We start from the raw sequence: 18,948 nt of genomic DNA, 5'->3' as shown, positions 1-18,948 counted from the left end.
ACACTGCACCAGGTTCCTGTTAAAGACCTTTCCCGATCATTGTGATGGCAAAGGCCGGTGGTTGTCTGGGTTTCTGCACACGTACGGCACAAAACGAACATCAATTTATTGCAAATTCTTAAAGGGAGGACCGGAAAATACAAATTGCGTGGGGCAGCATGGTGATTTTAATGAGCCCGGTATTGCTTAAGATCGCCAAACTCCTCAAAAATAAAGGTCGGATGGCCGATCGGGTAGTTTTTGTTTTGTTGACGTAGGGGTACAGACTTGTAAAATCGTAATATTGCATTTGCTCGTCACCTTGGACTTTATGGTATAATTTGATCGCGTTGGTGCGCCTCCATAAAGGGCATCACGGGGATTGATAGGTTCAGGAAACTCAAAGCGTCTTAAGAAATCTTGAAGCTCCGCGTCCTCTTTTTTCATGCGCTCCCAAGCGTGTTCCCAAAGCACTTTCACCGTCAGATTAAAGTTTTCCCGCAATTTAATGAGTTTATCGTTAAACGCTTTAAACAATTCTGCATAAGACGCCCCGTAAGAGGGTGTTTGGCTTGCGATCGTAGCACTCTGGACATCCGTGATAAAAGCAGCCAGCAAACTCAAAGGCCGTCGGGACACCCTGAACTTCGGCGTAACCATCTAGATAAAAGGACCCCATCTTGACTTCACCGTGATTCCGCGCATGTCGAATGTTTATTTTTTCCTTCTCGGAAAGAAACATTAGCCACTGAATAGAAGCATTAGAATAAGCTTTGTGAGTGCTTTTGTAATGGTCAGTAGGAATGATTCCAATTGCATTATCAGGCATGCAGTTTTGTCTGTACATGGACATACAGAGAGAAGCTAGGGTCATACACTGAAAAGGATCAATATTACCGATCCCGATCACTTCATCTCTAAATTTCATACAGGCAGTTCTCAAAATAACCACGTCGTTTCGACAATAGTACGCCATTTCTTGTCTAAAGTTGAAGGTTCCGCTTTTAATAGAGTCGTACCAAGACAAAAACTCCTCTCTTTCCTGGCTCATCATGTGTTGAATGCCGTAATATTTAGGCTCGGGTATGGGCCGATGTAATTTTGATTTTCAGCGGTATTAAAGAAATGGGGAAAGTACCCTTTTTGAGCCTGGAATCCCAGGGCTTTGGGCATACTGCTCAATTTCATAGGTAAGAAGTTCAACGAGTCGATAAATCTCAAGTTGTAATCTTCTTCTATAAAGCACATTAATTTACAACCCTGAGATGTAACAAATGGAGTTTGCCCGCTTTCGATGAGATATTTCATGAGGAAATATCCATCATACCCCTTAGAATTGTGAGCTATGAACGTGTAATCTTTGTATTTCGGACATCGATATCTGTGAAAGAATTTTGCTACGCAGTCCTCGCCGGCCCATCTCCATGATCGACCGCTCCAATGCATGCAGTGGATGTAATTGGGGATGTGTGTACCAGCATCTTGACGGCACTCAAAATCGTAGAACACGTATTTTTCATGGTTTGGTCTTTGCGGTAAGCTTTGAATAAAACACTGATGGTTTTCATCCGACTCTTTTACGACTGCTCTACAAACGCGACAGTGTTTGGGTCGACACTTGTGAGGTTTTGAACCGGCTTTCAAGCTGTATCTCTCGTAACAGAGAACACAGACTTTAAGGACGCCGCATATACTTTCAGACCGACGCGTCTTTTCATTCCATTTCGGGGTTTTGTGGATTTCGAAGCAAACCCCTGATCGACAGAAACGACGACAATCGGGACATCGTAAAGCCTCCTCGTCAACTAATAGACAGTTTGTAGATAAACAGACATCACAGTGTTGTTCGCGATGCCGTGACGGTATAGAATATCCCGTGTAACAGAAATCGCAGACGTAGGAAAACCCCAGAAAACCTTTTAGATTCAAAATACCGTAATAATGATCCTGGTGCAAAAACAGGAACGCCGTCTTTGTTTTTCTAACCTGGGTTGCTTCAAATTTTAATAGAGCGATGGTGTTCGGTTCCCTGTACCAGACGATGATTTTAATACCTAGTAGCCTCTCAAATTTTTCGACATCTGAAAACGTTACTTTCTGATCCGTTGATAAACCGACCCCAACGTGCAGACGGCGGGCCTCTTGTTCACACAATTTCTGATTGTTTCTGAACTTATCGTTTAATACAGCCAGCAAACCCCTGGCAAAACAGCACTGATCATCCCGGTTAAAGGAGTTCCATAGGTGCTTCCGTTTCTTTGAAGGATTACATCGTTGAATAGGGAACAGGCTTTACGCCTAGCCCGCCGCCACCAGATGGAACCCTGACCACCTGAACGATTAACGCCAGACTGGAATCGGCTAAAATAGTAGCGTGACTCTGGAGAAGTAATTCAATTTGATTAAAAAAGTCTTCAACAGAAAGCAGGCCAGCTGGGGTTAGGGAGAAAACACTGGGGTTGAGAGATTCGGCACGTAATTCTAACTGAACTAGATCCATAGGATTCAAAGTGTTCGTAAAACTGTCTAATATTTGCTGAAGGGTCTCGTGTATATGATTAAAAACTTCGCTAATGAATCAAGTGTGTAGGCCTCTGAAAAATTGAAGCGGTGTCTAATCTCGATATTGTTAAATTTTGGACGATCCGTTATAGACAAATTATTTAATCGAGAGGTAGAGGGTTGTGGGGAAATTACTGACGGATTCCCCGTGTGCGGTGTAGAGGTTTGTGGGGAACTTACTGGCGGCTCTGGAGACGATGGATTCACCGTATGCAGGTAGATGGCTGTGGAGAGTTGGTTTCGAGACTCAAGTTTACCCCGGACGAATTAGTCACTCCTGATCCTGTCTGAGGATGTGGGGAGGAAGTATCCGGCTCTTTTAAGTCGTCAACAGGTGGGTGTTGAAGACTGGCCTTACTAGGTCCCGAGATTCCTGAGGTAGAAGGCTGTGGGGATTCTACATACATGTTTAGGGCAATTGGTTGTTGTGAAGGGCCTGATGACGTTCTGTCCTGAGAAGAGGTATTCTTCAAAAGCTCCAACAGAGCGTTAACTACGGCTATTTCATCAGAATTTAGAACCTGGAGCGATGTATCAATGAGATCAAAATTGTCAATAGGATGTGTCACTGGGGTTGGTGAATGAACAATTTCAGGTGATCGCGAGGGTAGGTATTTTAGGGGGTTTTATAGAATATTCAAGGTTATCAGACATCTCTTTTAATAGTCTCAGGTTTTCACTGGACGGCCTTTTCCTACCTTTGCCCTACAGGATGTTCACGGAAGCTGTCTGTTCCACTGTCGTTGCTGCTGTCACTGCTGTCGCGTTCACGGAAGCTGTCTGTTTCACTGTCGTTGCTGCTGTCACTGCTGTCGCGTTCTTTGCTGCTGCCGCTAGACCCGTTTTCAGGCATGACCTAAATTTAAGCAAAGGTTACAGTTATAAGCACAGAAAATAAAAATTTGCATTCAATGTTATTCTTATCGAAAGAAAAAAAAAGTAAATATAAAACCTATTCTTTAATTTCTGGGTAGAACCTTGGAAAAAGTATACAGATGCAGCAAATGTAAACTCATGTCGGGTACGGAATTGTACCCAGGAGACTCTAATTCTATAAATTGTTCAAATGCCCAGCGAAGAACGACACCCAACAGAACCAGTCTTTCGCGATGTCTCCGGTCGTGGTCAGGCTGATGGGAATATCGGGGTGAATAACGACTTCTTCGCCGAGATCCTCGCTCAGAGTGAGGCGATGTCGGTAAAGTTCCCCACCTGGGGGATGAACGGCGTCTAGAATTAGAAGACGCCGACGATTGCGCTGGAGAATACCCACGGCTGCTCTGGCTGGGTGCCGGAGAATGCCCTCGGCTGCTCTGAGAGGCTGCTGGAGAATACCCCGGATGCTCGAGGCTGCCCTCGGCTGCTCTGAGAGGCTGCTGGAGAATACCCCCTGATGCTCTGAGAAGTTGTGGTTGGTTCTGGATCCTCCCAGTTTTTGTAGAGTTCTAGAGTGTCTGAACCTTGCAGCAATTGTGTTAAAACACCCGGGAAAGTTGAATCTGAAAATAAAATTATAACCTTCTCAGTTAAAGGACTCTTTACACAAAATCTGCAGATAAGTGTGTTCCCCAAAGTTTCATCCATAAATTGAAAAGGCCACTTACCGTGACTGTACAAATCAGCGTAATCCCTTTGAGAATCTGTTTGGTTTTGTACAGAATTTTCGTCTACAAAACAAAATACACCCCTATTTAAAATAACATTTCCCAATCCCTGCTCTTGCAGCAGCTGAACCAAATGACCAAGCACCAATCCAGACACCCACATACATACACAAGCTGCTCTACACGTGCTTACGCACGCATGCATGCACGCACACGCACACACGCACACACGCACGCCTCAAACGGTTAATTATCACACAACGTTTTAATATGCATCACCCCTATTCAACCCGATAGGCTTCTTGTAACTACCCGAAGCACTTTAACAAACTGCATGAGCAATCCCTAAACTAAATTGGGTAAATCATTTTCAAAATAATCGGGTCTCAAGGTAATAAAATATAATCTCATAAATACAGAAACACGCTATAATATTCATTTACCCGATGATTCAACAATACTTTTGACACGTCTAAAGCACCTTAGTACGTCTTACATTTCATTTTAGCAACGCCGGGGCTTCCAACGCTAGTAATTACATGCACGCCTGCGACATGCACGACGGTGCACACACCAGAGTGCGTGCGCTACGACGCCATAGACCGTGGTCGTGCGCTCACATGACCGCTCATAGACACTTTGTAAACATTTTATCATTTTAATAAAAAAATCTCACCTTGAATATCGAAATCGATTGGCGAGTCTATCTGTATAAATAATTCTAAAGAAAAAATAAATAAATAAAAATAAAGGAATCAACCGCACGTCTTGAAATAACTTTATTGTATTCCAAGACATTTTCCATTACATCCCAGTAATTATACGCAAATATTCACTCACGCACGTCGTTCATGCGGTTAGTTGAGACACTTTTATAGACTCCTCAAACCATTTCATGAACGGATCAGCCCAGAAGAAACATGTTATAAACAGTTTTATATTGACAAACACATAACGCTTATACATGCACGCGTGCTACCAAGAGCCCTCCGATACACGAAGGCTCCGCCTAAATGCTAATAAGCATGCCGTGCGAATTAAACAAGATATATTAAAAAAGGTTTTTACCATTTTGCGAATCGACGGGTATGAACAGCTCTAAGGATAAAATATAAGAATTCAGCCCTCAGTTTTTAAAGCATATTCATTTAAAGCATATAAGATTCATGAATAGCCTTACCTGGGTGTTCATTGATTGCTGCTGCTGCAGTTTCGTCTGTATGAAGAATAATTAGATTTCATTTAGATGTATTCATTAAAATTATAATATATAATTTTAATAAAATCGTTCTGACAAACCGTGCTGGGAGAAATTCATCTTTCTTGTTCTGAACGATCCGTAGAGAAATGGGGCTTGGGGTCCGACCGCTTTATTTATAGATCCAAGAAGCGGGTGTTTTACAATGTGCCCCAATCATTTAAATCGGACATCCGTATAAGGCCCTTTGTCCAGTGTGGTCCGGAATTCGCCTAATAGATTTGTTTAAACATCTGTACGTATCTCCAAGAAGACCTTTTCACCTTTGCAAAAATTTTGATCCGTCACAAAGTTAATGGTTATCCGAATTCGCCTAATAGATTTGTTTAAACATCTGTAATCTCCATAAGCCCTTTTCACCTTTGCAAAATTTTGATCCGGTCACAAAGTTAAGGGTTATCCGGAATTTGATTAATAGATTCCGTTGTAACTCGTAGATTTGATTAAACAGACGCATTCTGTTTTGCTCCGAGGTTAAAGGACGTCAGCGGCCTGACCCCTGTCCTAAGAGCGTAAGGGTGATTCGATACCGAATCACCAGCGACCCCTATCAACTCCAGACGGCCGGATGTGGGGTGAGGTGATGTGAGGTGGGGTTAGGTTTGGAGGTGAGGGTGAGGGCTTTGGAAAAACCTGTTTTGACAAAGAGTTTTTAAAGTTCCTTTCTCTAGCCCGAGATATCCGCTCTGATTAAGCCATTCAAACTTTTAGAAAAACTATCCAGATTTCTTCATGAGGGAGGATTAACAGGGGTAGAAAAAGGGTTGTTTTAGATCGATTTAAATACAAATTATAAATATATTAATTCATTTAGCATTTAGACGTCTCCAACGTGAATTATAAGGGAACTGCTGCATCTTATTTAACTGTGTGATTTTTAAAGGTCTTATAGCGAACTAGTTATCTCGGTTTTACACGTTATCATGAAAGCCTTTAACTTTTAAAGACCCATGCGTCTTGGGAATGGAAGAACGGGGCTTACGCTCAGCTGTTGACAAGCCTGCGCGCCTGGACTGAATCAGCGCGAGCTGTCAGGGGAGGAGGTGAACTTACACACAGCTCCACCCATATGGCATGCACTGACGGCTCTAACTGCGCTCCGGACTCAGTGTGAACAGAGAGAAAGATCCTTTCTGTGTGCTTTGGGAATGACCAGCTCGCGGATGCGCGCAGGGACTGCTAAAAGCCAGGCTGCGCAGAGGGTGCCGGGCAGCTTGTATTTCAACGTGCTTTGAACTACAAGCACACGCCTGCGGGCTACTAAAAGCTAGACTGCTTGTCTTTCTGTGCGCTGCTGAATGCTTTTAAACTCAGAGCCTGTCTGTGAAAGGATTTTCACGGAGATGGGAAGGAAAAGGCTGTTTTGTCTTAGATAAAATACAAGGGAGTTTACAAATGATATAGCAACGATTAGATAGATAGATATTTTTAAAATAATTGTTACATAGATACAGGGATTCTTACCTAAAGCAATATTGGCAGGAACGGCGACAAGTTAGATCGGTCCGAACGGAGCCTGTATGTGTATGTCCCAGGAAGAAGGGGACCAGACATCATGTGCTGCAGTGAGGCTTAGGCAGGCCATTCAGTCTGGGTATGGATAGGAACATGCCTGAACTTGTCCAGGGACCGGCTGCAGCATGCCTGAACCTGTCTTTGGAAGAGGGGTGGGGGGCTGGGAAGTGGTGGGGGTGGTGATGGGTTCAAGGGGGGCCTAGGCAGCCCTTGGGCATGTCTGAACTTGCCCTAGTGCGATGGGGCAATGCAGGTGGCCAAGCAGGGGCGGGGTGGTGGGGGTTCAAGGAGGGTGGGGGGCATCCATCAAATTGCCCTTGACAGCTTCCTGGGGAAAACAGATGGCTGGGCTAAAGGTCAACAAACAACAGGTGGTTGGGGAGGGACTTCCTGTCATTAATCAACAGGGGCCCGGATCAAGGTCATCCAAGGTCAACAAAACAACCGGTGGTGGGGGAGGGGACTTCCTGAAAGGTCATCAAAGGTCAACTAACAACAGATGGTGGGTGGGGGCGGGACTTCCGGTCTTCGATTAAAAAGGGGCGTGGTTTAATCTCATCAATCAAACTCGGATTAAATTTTGACAGAAGCCGCCTGACATTATACTACTATGGTGAAAACCACTACAGGTCACACACCGCTTCTAATAGTGATGCTGACAGGTACAAAACAAACTTACTCAGGGGTTAATCGATAAGTTTGAAATCAGATATGACTCCTCAAGTCATGTGATCAATTCTTAGTATTTGATTCTTAATCTTGGCCTGAGGAAAAGCAAGACCTCCACCATTTTAGCAACACAACAGTTTGCATCATTCTTCAGAAACATGAATTGACAGAGACACCACAGTGAAAGAATGAATGTGCTTAAAGCAAGCAGGAAACACTTGGCAGCATCGTCTGGGTATGACTTTGTCCACATAATAAATACAAGCAATCTAGATGCTTGCTACAATATCATCAAAGTGGTTAAACTGTGTCTTACACATCCTTTGAGCAGTGCACCCTGTGAGAGGGATATTCACATCTAAACATAATAAAAACAAGTACAGATCTCGTGGCCTCACAGCCCTGATGCACATTCACCTGTCAAAGAAGTCTACAGAGACTTTTGACCCAATGGCTGCTGTTGACCTGTGGACAGGGAAAGCTAAGAGGAGGTTCAGCGAAGGACAGGGAGATGCATCTGTAGCATCTTTATCATCTATAATGCAGGAAGCTGAGGCAGAGGACTGTGAGGTAGACACAGAGGAGGGCAGCGAGGAAGACTGAACTTGCTAACATCTCACTACATATGGGGTGAGTACCAAGCACCATCCCCTGGTACTCACCTGAGTAACTCACTGAAAAGTTATGTGCACCCCTGTCTATGATCATGAAGTCATCCATTGGCATTTCTGGCACTCACATGGTGACAATGGTAGCAGCATCTAGTAATAGCTTAAAAATGGTGGAGATCAAGATCCAAAATGAAAATGGTTAGTTGGAAATGTCATAAATAAAATGAAACATTATTTGCACAATAATAAAAGTTAAAACCACAAACTATGCTTGGGATATTTCTGTAAAGAGTAGAAAATGTTAAAATCATGACAGTAATATCTAGTTCTACTGCTGGGTTATTTTTATACTATGTATTCTATGAGACAATGAATGGAATCCAAAAATGAAAAAATATCAGCTTGATTAGCCATATTTGGCATTGTGCATTGTGCACTACAGGTCACATAATATAGTCAACTAAGAAGAAATCCAGTGGTTCAACAGTCACTCTGAATTTTAACCAATACAAGAAACATATTAAAATGGAGTTGCTTTTTCAGTTTCATCTTAACAAAACAATGATATATTTTTGTCATTCTTAAAACAATTCATAACACATAGAAGCTTCTTTGTATTGGGGCTTTCAGAAATTGGTATATTTATAATATGTTTATATCCTTTGATCACTTGTCAGGTCGGGTCAGGTCAGGTCAGGTTGGGGAGCAAGCACTGGTACAGTGCATTACGGCACCAACCACATAATGCAACAACTTGAGTTCCTGGTTGGCAACCCACCAGGCAGACACACGGTCCAGTCCCACCCCTGGAATTGACCATCTATTTGCCACAGCCAGGTGTTATGTGGGCGTCCCTTTGGCCTGGTCCAGCCTCTTGAATCCTCAACAATGTGGATCCTGCGAGCGGATCACCCTTGGGAATCACACCAATGGCTGTTGTGCCATTACTGATGCTCCCTCACAATACAGGTAATGTGCCTCATTCGGGACTCCGTAAGCAACCACTCGTTTGGTACAAAATCAAACCAGCCGTGCCCAAGAATTCTCAAAGAGACACAGTACCGAAAGAGTCCAGTCTTAAGCCTCAGTTGAATAGCGTCCATGTCTCACAACCATATAGCAAGACAGGAAGCACCAGGACTCTAAAGACTTGGACCTTCGCCTTTTGCAAAGATATTGGGAGTTCCACACACCCCTCTGCACCAACCTCATGACCTCCCATGCTCCCCAATCTGTCTACTGACATCATAGGAAGGGTCACCAGAGACATGAATGTCCCTACAGAGGTAAGTAAACATTCTCTTCACAGACAGACACACTGCTGAGGTCATTAAAGGCCTGGATCTTGTTTTTTATCCAGGACACTCGCAAGTCCAGACACTCAGACTCTTGCTCAGGCTCTCGAGCAGTATTATGGCTTTGTGACATGATGATTTCAAAAATACTTATGATTGCAGTTGTGGTAGTCTATGTACTTTATACACCTTGTGCACTATACACATCTAATATTAAGTCATGCTGGACTTTATAATGAAATTGGGTCTTAATATAAAAATGTACAAATAGAAGCAACCGCTCAGTACTTACAGAAGTATACACCTAAAGCTTCTTCTCATTAAAAGTTTTGACTAATAGACTTCTTTGACAAGTTTTAAATATACTGATACAGTATGATAAAAATGTTGCTTGATAAACTTTACTGAACTTTTCTGAATATTTTTCTTCAATGACTTATAATTATATTTTATAATATTAATTTTTGTCACTTTAGGAGTCTGCATGAAAGACACATTGAAAATGGAAGTGAAATCTATGTAATCATTACTTTAAAACAAAATGTCAAATCTCTAGTTTATCAGCCACCTATTATGTATGATGAATTTGATGGGGATGAATGTACTATTCGATGCCATGTTATGCTCAAGGTAAGTTTTTGTTTTCTTGTAATTAATTCACAAACGTGATATTTATAAAAGCACCAATTTTAAAAATGTGAGTGGCACAGGTTTGGAGTGCTATCTACATATTGTTAGACTGCAGACATAAACAAAAATATAATTCCTTTGGATTAACATATTTTATGGAATAGTTTTGTTATGCTGTAGGGATAAGTACTGGGGTTGTTGAATGTTTTATTTATATCAGTAATTCTTACATTCAGTCCTCATGTACCACTCTAGCTGCAGGTTTTATTCCAACCAGTTTAACATCTCAGTGAGTCACTCTTCCAATTGTTAAAATAGATGGCTTTTTTCTTCTCTTATTTTGCATTCTGCAAAAGGGAGCTGGTATGATATTTACATGTATAAATTCAGAAATTTGTATTTTTGATATCTTTAAATGATAACATTTTTCTAAATTCACATTATTCATTGGATTTTGCCTTTTAATTGTTTTCAGACACTAACAATCAGTGATAAGCAGTGTAAATGACATTGAATTCTAAAAAAGCACTTAATTTGGTGTTATATACACTTGTGCAGCCTTTTATTTTAAATGTCCCATGTTACCTGTCTAAGACTGGTTGAAATCTAAGTAATCAATTTAGTGTTAATGTTTGCAGTGTACCATCTATTGGAATGTACTGTATTTTGTAATGCATGTAGTAATAAAAAGCATTGAATTTTTCATTTCAATAGATGGTGCATCACAAACATTACACTGCTTTCATGAATTCTATAAGAAATTATTGTAATGTATGTAGTAATAAAACACATTGCATTTTTTCATTACAACCAATGGTGCTTCACAAATATTAGCACCAACTTTATTAATTCCACATGACATGGCATATAAAAGAGACATCAGACTCAAAACCACTGAGATATTAGTATGGAATATAAAGATGCCAAGCATTTCCCTACAATGGAGCTAAGGAGAGGAAGTTGAAAATGGCAGTGTCATGTTAAAATCTGCATGGCTGTAGAAACAAATGATTTATCAGGTCCAGGTAACTCTCTATAGAGTATATATATGCTAAAAGTAAGACATCCATTAGGTTTTCTCATTAAGATAAATGAGATAATGATAATGATAATACATACAGAAGCAGATAAATTTACAGTGTCCTAATGGAGTACATATGAAATGTAATGATTATTTTAAACTCCCAGCTAAATAACTGCCAGTCACCCATATAAATTAATAAAGATTAAAGAACAATTCATGATATAGAGATGTCAACTGCCATTATATATCCAGAGTACTGGTAATAGAATCAGTTTACATTAATAATGAAGATGGAAATGAAGCATGCAAAGAAAATAAAAACATGTTATTATACTTCAGAGAAGAAAAATATTTGAAATAAAATAAAAGCACATATTTATATATAAGAAATTGCAGACATGTTGTGAAACATTACATTTCAGCATTGTACGATTTCAATAGAATCAAATTCACAACCAATTCATGACTAATTATATAATGTTAGGTATATGCTGTGATCCAGGAAAATTACTTTACATTTACTAATTCCTGCCTGCAAGAGTTAGGAATGGGACAATATTTTTATATGGTCAGAAAAATTTTATAGAAGCTAATTATTTTTGCTTTGCTTTTAAATGGCCACCGCTGACATATCTATTTTTATTTTTTGAAGTAGTGATAAAAGCAGGATTCTTTTTAGCTTTTGTTGTGTTCAGATAAATGACTGCAATGTGAACCTGCTCACGTGCTTTACTGCAGGAACAGTTTCTAAATTTCATTTCTTGAACAGTTTCATTTATGTTAGGTAGAATGCCCAGAGGGGCTGGGCAGCCTCGTGGCCTGGAACCCCTGCCGATTTTATTTTTTCTGTCCAGTCGTCTTGGAGTTTTTTTTTTTGTTTTTCTGTTCTCTCTGACCATCGAACCTTACTCTTATTCTATGTTAATAAGTGTTGTCTTATTCTGATTCTTACTTTGTCTTTTTCTTCTCTTTTCTTCATTATGTATAGCACTTTGAGCTACATTATCTGTATGAAAATGTGCTATATAAATAAATGTTGTTGTTGTTGTAAATATCCAAATGAAGGCCAAGCAGTGCTCTTTCAGGATTTATACAACGGGTGAAGGAACTGTGTTGTAAGAAGAAATTACAGCACAATAAATTTGCAAAATCCAATTACGTTTTACCAAAAATGCACTTCTGAATGTTACTTTTCTTGTCATAAGTGTTGAAATCTATTTCCAAACACCACAAAAACAATGTAGAATGCATGTTCAAAAGGTTAGGAATAACTAAATAAAAAACTAGCAAACCAGCAGTTTGCAGAGCTTTATTGTAGTAGTGAAAAAAGATTTTCGTTCACAACCTTTACTGTTTTCAAATAAATTACCATATCATGAATATGCCTTACTGAAAACCACATGTTCTGATCATGTAAGTGAAGGTGAGAGTTTGTTCTTTCACAATATATAGATCTGGAGAAGGAATTATACTGCGTGCACAAGCGGTCGCAAAAATAAAAAATGTCCTTACAAAAAAAAAAAAAATTCTAAAATATAACACCATCAGCACCTTGATTTATAATTTCCCTTGTTTTGATACGGTCAGGGATATTTGAAATAATAAAAAGTTTATTATAAACTATTGTGCAAAACCCATTTCACCATCTCAATTATAAAAACATTTATAAAGAATTTAACTATTTACAATACAAAATAAAACTTTATTAACCTGATGAATATTTGTGCCACTGTGCAAGGTTTGGTGTAAAATATATACACCAAATAACAAACATATACACCAAAATTTGCGTGCATATATACAGTGTGTATACAGTATATACTATATATATATACTATATTTCTGCCTGGAAAAAGTCCAGCCTTTGTTAATATAAAGAGAATGGTTTGTGCGGCATTAATGTAACCTGGCAGCCAAAGAGAGTGGACTGGAATGCATGTGCATGAACAATGACGACTTCACTGGACTAGTCAATGGGGCGCTAGATGGTGTTGGTTGAGCATGTGTACTGTGTGGCCAAAGCATTCAAAATGACTGAGCAAGTAGAACAACAAATTAGCATCCAATTTTGCGTTGAGCTTGAACATTCATCTTCAGAAATGATTTGAATGATTCAGAAGGCTTTCGGGGACAATGCACTGAGTTCAGCACAAATAAAAGTGAGGCACAAACGCTTGAAGCTCAACCCCTACAGCGCAGATTTGGCCCTATGACTTCGGGTTTTCCCATAACTAAAATCACCTTTGAAAGGGAAGAGATTTCAGACTGTCATTGCAATTCAGGAAAATATGACAAGGCAGCTGATGGCGATTCCAACAAAGAATTTTCCAGTGTGTTTTAAACAGTCGAAAAGACACTGGGAGAACTGTGTGAGGTCCTACTTTGAAGAGGATTCAGACATCATTGTCCTATATACAATGTTTCTTGTATTTTATATCTTCTTCAATAAATGTATCTATTTTTCATATTATTGTACATGGCTGGATGCTCTCTGGACAGACATAGGAAATAGTGATTTTGTTTGAAGTTTATACTGCCATGGGTGGGTGGGAGCTTCAGACTGTGACACTTAAGATCAGCTGTCATTACAGGCAGACAGAAAAACAATGTAGAAGCGTACAGACCCATGCAATATGTCATTTCAACGACTGAACTTCAAATGTAGCTATTGGTAAATGAATGATCTCTAGTACTTTTTAAAAAAATTAGCTTAATGTCAATCCTCACGACAGCTACAATGAATGGGGGCAGAGTCTAAAGAGTTAATATGGATATGCAAATTACGTAATTACATCATCCAGTGACTTCTGGCGACTTTCCAATGAAAATAGTTGGCAACAGTGTGTCCTGGGCAAGGTTTTCAAGTTGTCCCCAGGTGAAGCCAATTTCCTTGCAGTCAGCTTCAAAGTCCCTTCACGAGGGGCCTCATGTATAAACTGCATACACACTGAAATGTTGTGCAAGAACGTTTCCACATTGAAATCGCGATGTATAAAACCTAAACTTGCCGTAAAGCCATGCACATTTCCACAGTACATCATACCCTGTCGATGCGTAAGTTCTGCACTTGGTTTTGCAGACTGGCGGCACCCAGCGTCAAAGCAGTGCTACTGTTCCTGTGTGGTTTCCCTTTCTTTTCAGATCTACATCCCTGACACGGCTTTATAAATACACTGAAATTAACCACATATTGCTTATTAGTTTAATGCATCTGATTGTAATTAACCTGTAACAATATAATGGTCCACAGAATGGTCAAACTATTCTAAATATAATAGCTGCTTTAGCGTTGTTACTCTCACTGCACCTTCTTCTTCTTTTTCAGTTGCTTCAGCTATTTATTTAGTGTGGAATCACAGATCTACAGCAGCTGACTGGAAAGAGAATTATCGGTATAAGCATCAAGCACATGCTGCCTTAGCCATTCGCTATTTCAACTGGTCTCATCCGACCAACACTTCAGAGCCTTTCCTGTTCGACCTCGCGTCCACAAACAGTTTCATCCAAGAAGTCTAAACGCACTCCATCAGTCCATTAAGTGCTCCTTGTAGAACTGTTTGTACTTGCAAGTTTACAGTGAAGATAATTGTACTTATGATACAGTTATAATATTGCACAACCTGAGCCACTTTATAAAGCACGTATTTACATATGATGACAATATCACTTTTAAGATAAAATGCAGCAAAATATATTTATTATATTATATAGATAAAACTTTAACTACGGTGCCACAGCCCTAGCGAGCTGCTGGCACCGTTCACGGATTGTTCCTGCCTCACGCTCTTTTCTTGCTGTAGCTGGCGTGACACTGGAAGGATAGATGGATAGAATAGTTAAACATTACGAATATATTTCAATGTTCCTTAAAAGGTTTGAAGAATCTGCGTTCTAAGCTTACAGATGGCTTAACGCGTATTACAGAGCTGATTGTGTGGCGATTGGGTATTTGGAGAAAGAAAAGTAAGGACAGGAATTGGAGGTTAGGACGTTTGAAAAGACAGTACTTCTGTAATAAAGCATTTCATCAAAGTTCATAGCGTAGCAAGCATCTTGTGTAAGACATGAACAATCACTGTGCCACCGTGTTCCCATGTTTAAATAACATTCTTTAACTCCTATCATCATGAAAATTATATCACGTATACTTCTCAGTATTTTAGTTATTCAGAGAGCTGTATATCACGAATGTAATGGATTCTGTGTCCTGTCGGAGGAAGGAAAAACCTGGAAGCACATAGTGATTCACACACATAGAGCACATAGAAGATCAAATACAAAACAAAGCATTTAACATGCTACTTTAGTTACGGTGGGATTTGAGAAACTAGTAAATTAAATGATTTTAAGATGAAGTTTATGATGTTCTACTTTAATGACAAAATAAACTGTTATTAAAGTGGACATTTCAAGATTAAAGTTGACAATTTGTGCTTTTTTCATGCACTGTGTGCCTTTTTTTTTCTCTGTACCCTAAGAAGTTTTCATATTACACTGAGACGGTGGGCTACGACTACGCCTTTTCACGGCAACTTTGATATGTGACAATTTCTTTTTTATTTCGGCACTGTGTGACTTTGTGAACTTGAGCTTTGAGTATCTCTGACATGCTATGTCACTCGATCAACTTCCTTTGTTGTTTATACCACTGTTTAAACCAACAAATAGTACGCTTTTTCTTTGCCTCCACTTGGTATTTGCTGAAATTCTTCTATTTTCCTCGACTTTTCCATTTCCTTTTCACAGAACACTGAGCTTAAGGGCTATTTATATTGATTTGCATATTCAAAAAGGCGTAATTCTGGGAGGAGTTAGGGTGAGGCAGCAGGCGCTGCGGCACGTGTTAATCTCCACGCTGACCGGGATTTATTTAGCGGGGAACGTGGAAGTTGGCGAACACACAGATTTATGCATCTGGATTTTTGTGCGTAAGTACATTTCCGCTTTTCTGTTTACGTCATGTTATAGTATGAATTCTACGCATGGCATTATGCATGAGGCCCCAGATGTTCTTTGGTCAGTCTCTCTTCCGTTTTCCTGAGGATTCAACATTACCTCTTCCCTAGCGATGCTGGTGTTTGGATTTGTCACAATGCTCCCTATCCATCTCCATTTTCTTTCTTTAATTCTCATCCTGCTGGTAGCTGATGTGTTCTCTTCAATAATTAGGTGTTACTGATAATGTCAGGCCAGTGAATTCAGAGTTTTTTCATAGACTGCTGTTAATTTAGTTCTGTACTTTCTTGATGGTTGTCTTTGTTGTCTTCTAAATCTGTGCTCCATGCACAACTGAGTTTACATTGAGATGAACAGCACTGTCATAGCTCCTTGGAGCTCAGATGTTCTTGGATTGGATGAAGGCTGCCCTAGCTTTTCTGATCCTTGCCTTGACATCTGCATCAGACCCTGTCTGTCAGTTACACTACCCTGGCTTCTACCACCTCAAGCAGAATTTCCCCTAAAATGACTGTGTTGATACAAGTTGAGTTGACCTTTGTGGATATTGAGGCGAATTTATGGTGATGTGTTTTCCAGGTCTGTTATCTTTTCCTGTATCTGTTTGTGGTATGTATCTTCAGCGCAGTCCAAGTCATCCAGTTGTTTCCTTGGAGTCCACAGATCCCATTCCTTTCAGTGCTGTAGTCATCTTCATGTTCCAGCCTATGACCAGAAGAAAAGGATATGGGCATCAGACACCCTTGTCTAACTTCTGTTTTCACCTGGAAACTACTGGCAAGCTGTGCTGTCTACTGTTCATGGCTCTGCAGGGCATTTGTTTATATGACTTCTTGATTAGTCTGACTAATTTGCCTGTTACTCCAAAGTGCTGCAGGATTCACCACATGGTATCCCTGTCTACACTGTTGAAGGCTTTTCATAATCAACAAACCTAATGTAGAGATATTTGTTTCACTCAAGTGGCTTTTGGTTATTACGCTTAGTGTGGCTGTTTGGTCAATGCATGATCTGTTCTTGCAAACCTTTGCTTGCTCACCTCCTAGCTTAGTTTTTATTGATTTCTTCATTCTTTCTAGGATTAGAAAAATACTTTTCCTGCAACTCAAAACAGTGTCACATCTCTATAGGTGGAACAGGTGCTGACGCTTTGCTTCTATGGGATCTTGACAAGGCAGATTTCTTTCCAGTCTGTTGGTACTTGGTCTTTTTCCCATATCTTCTGAAAGAAAGGGTTCAATATCTGTACTGTGGTATCCAGATCTGCCGTGTGAGCTTATCCAGGAATGCTGTCTGGTCCAGCTGCTTTAACATTCTTCAGCATCTTTACAGATTTTATGATCTCTTATCTGGTAGGTTGGTTGCAGTTTATAGGCAGATCAGCATTGGCTGGAGGAATGTCAGGTGGGTTTGATGTTGAAGGTCTGTTTAGTAGATCTTCTAAGTTCCAGCCCATCTATTCAGCTGATGCTCTGTTCCCACTATGGTCTTTCCACAGTGAAATCTACCAGACATAAAGAATACTTCATAGAGTACTGTACTGCGTGTGGTAAGAACCATTCATTGACAATAATGGTATGACCATCACAGTGTTCTGTATTACTACAAGAAATTCCTGATCTTCAGACTTTGATCACAACATTGTGTGCCCTCTGTCTTTACTCTATTGTACTACAGAATTGAAAAATGGATTCCTTCTCTGTGCTCTTTTTCACATTTCATCGAGTATATGGTGTGATGGTTATTGACATACTTGTTTCAGTATTAGGTTTTGTTTTATATTGAACTAGATTATTTCCATGCTGTATTCATAATTATTGTATAGAGTGTTGACCTCATAACAGGAAACAAGAATAATATTCTTTAATAATTCTTTAATAAAAATAAACTGAAACAAATCCTTTGTACTTTTTAAATTTATGTTTACTATGTTATAATACTCAATAGTCTGTATAACTGGAAATAAACTGTTTATTTTTGTTTACACTGTACACTTACTTTACTTCTGTGCAAAGCTTTATAAATAGAAACACTAATAGGTAGGGTTTTACATAGATAAGGTAATGTTGACAAACATTGCAAAAGCAATTGAAGACATCTTTAGCAAAGACAGTGTTGCTATAAACAACATGGACGAGAATATTTGAAAACCTCAGAAAACGGCAAAGACTACAGAAGAAACTCCTCCAATGTGGCAGAATGGTATGTTACTACAAGTATAAAATTATTAAAATGCCACTTATGTGGACTAAAACATCTCACATAATGCAGAAATCAAAATATTAATTAATAAAAAACTGTAATCTTTTAACCAGTCATTAGGTCCATACTAACTATAATTAACCAAATAAAAGACATACAAATTCTGCCTTCTGAAATCCTAAATCTTCTGAATTTCGTGCTCCTGCTGTCCTGCCCATAGAAACTGGTGGTGGCGGGGTGTGTGATTTGTTAATATATGGACAAGTATTTCTTACTTACTTAGACTTAGTTCTTCCTGTGCCAGATGGTGCATTGGGTGCCAAGAGATCGCTTTGAGCTGAACTGAAACTGGCTTACAGTAACAATATCAGCTAGAGGGTTAGTGGTGGTTCATCGATATACTTCTTCATTTCTGACATGGTCACGGTATGAGATACCTGTTGGAGGCAACCATTGCTGGAACACATTCAGTCTTTTGGTGATTGTTGCAGTCGTCCACGCTTTACTGGCATAGAAAACGGTAGAAATTACAATCCAATTCATAATGTCAATTTTAGTTGGGAGAGTGATGCTGTTGGATTTCCAAATAGGCCCCATGTGGCACATGACAGATACCGCCTTTCTAATCTGGCATAGGGTGTCT

This window comes from Polypterus senegalus, unplaced genomic scaffold, assembly GCF_016835505.1.
Source record: "Polypterus senegalus isolate Bchr_013 unplaced genomic scaffold, ASM1683550v1 scaffold_1103, whole genome shotgun sequence".
Lineage (NCBI taxonomy): Eukaryota > Metazoa > Chordata > Cladistia > Polypteriformes > Polypteridae > Polypterus > Polypterus senegalus.
This window is presented reverse-complemented; position numbering follows the sequence as displayed.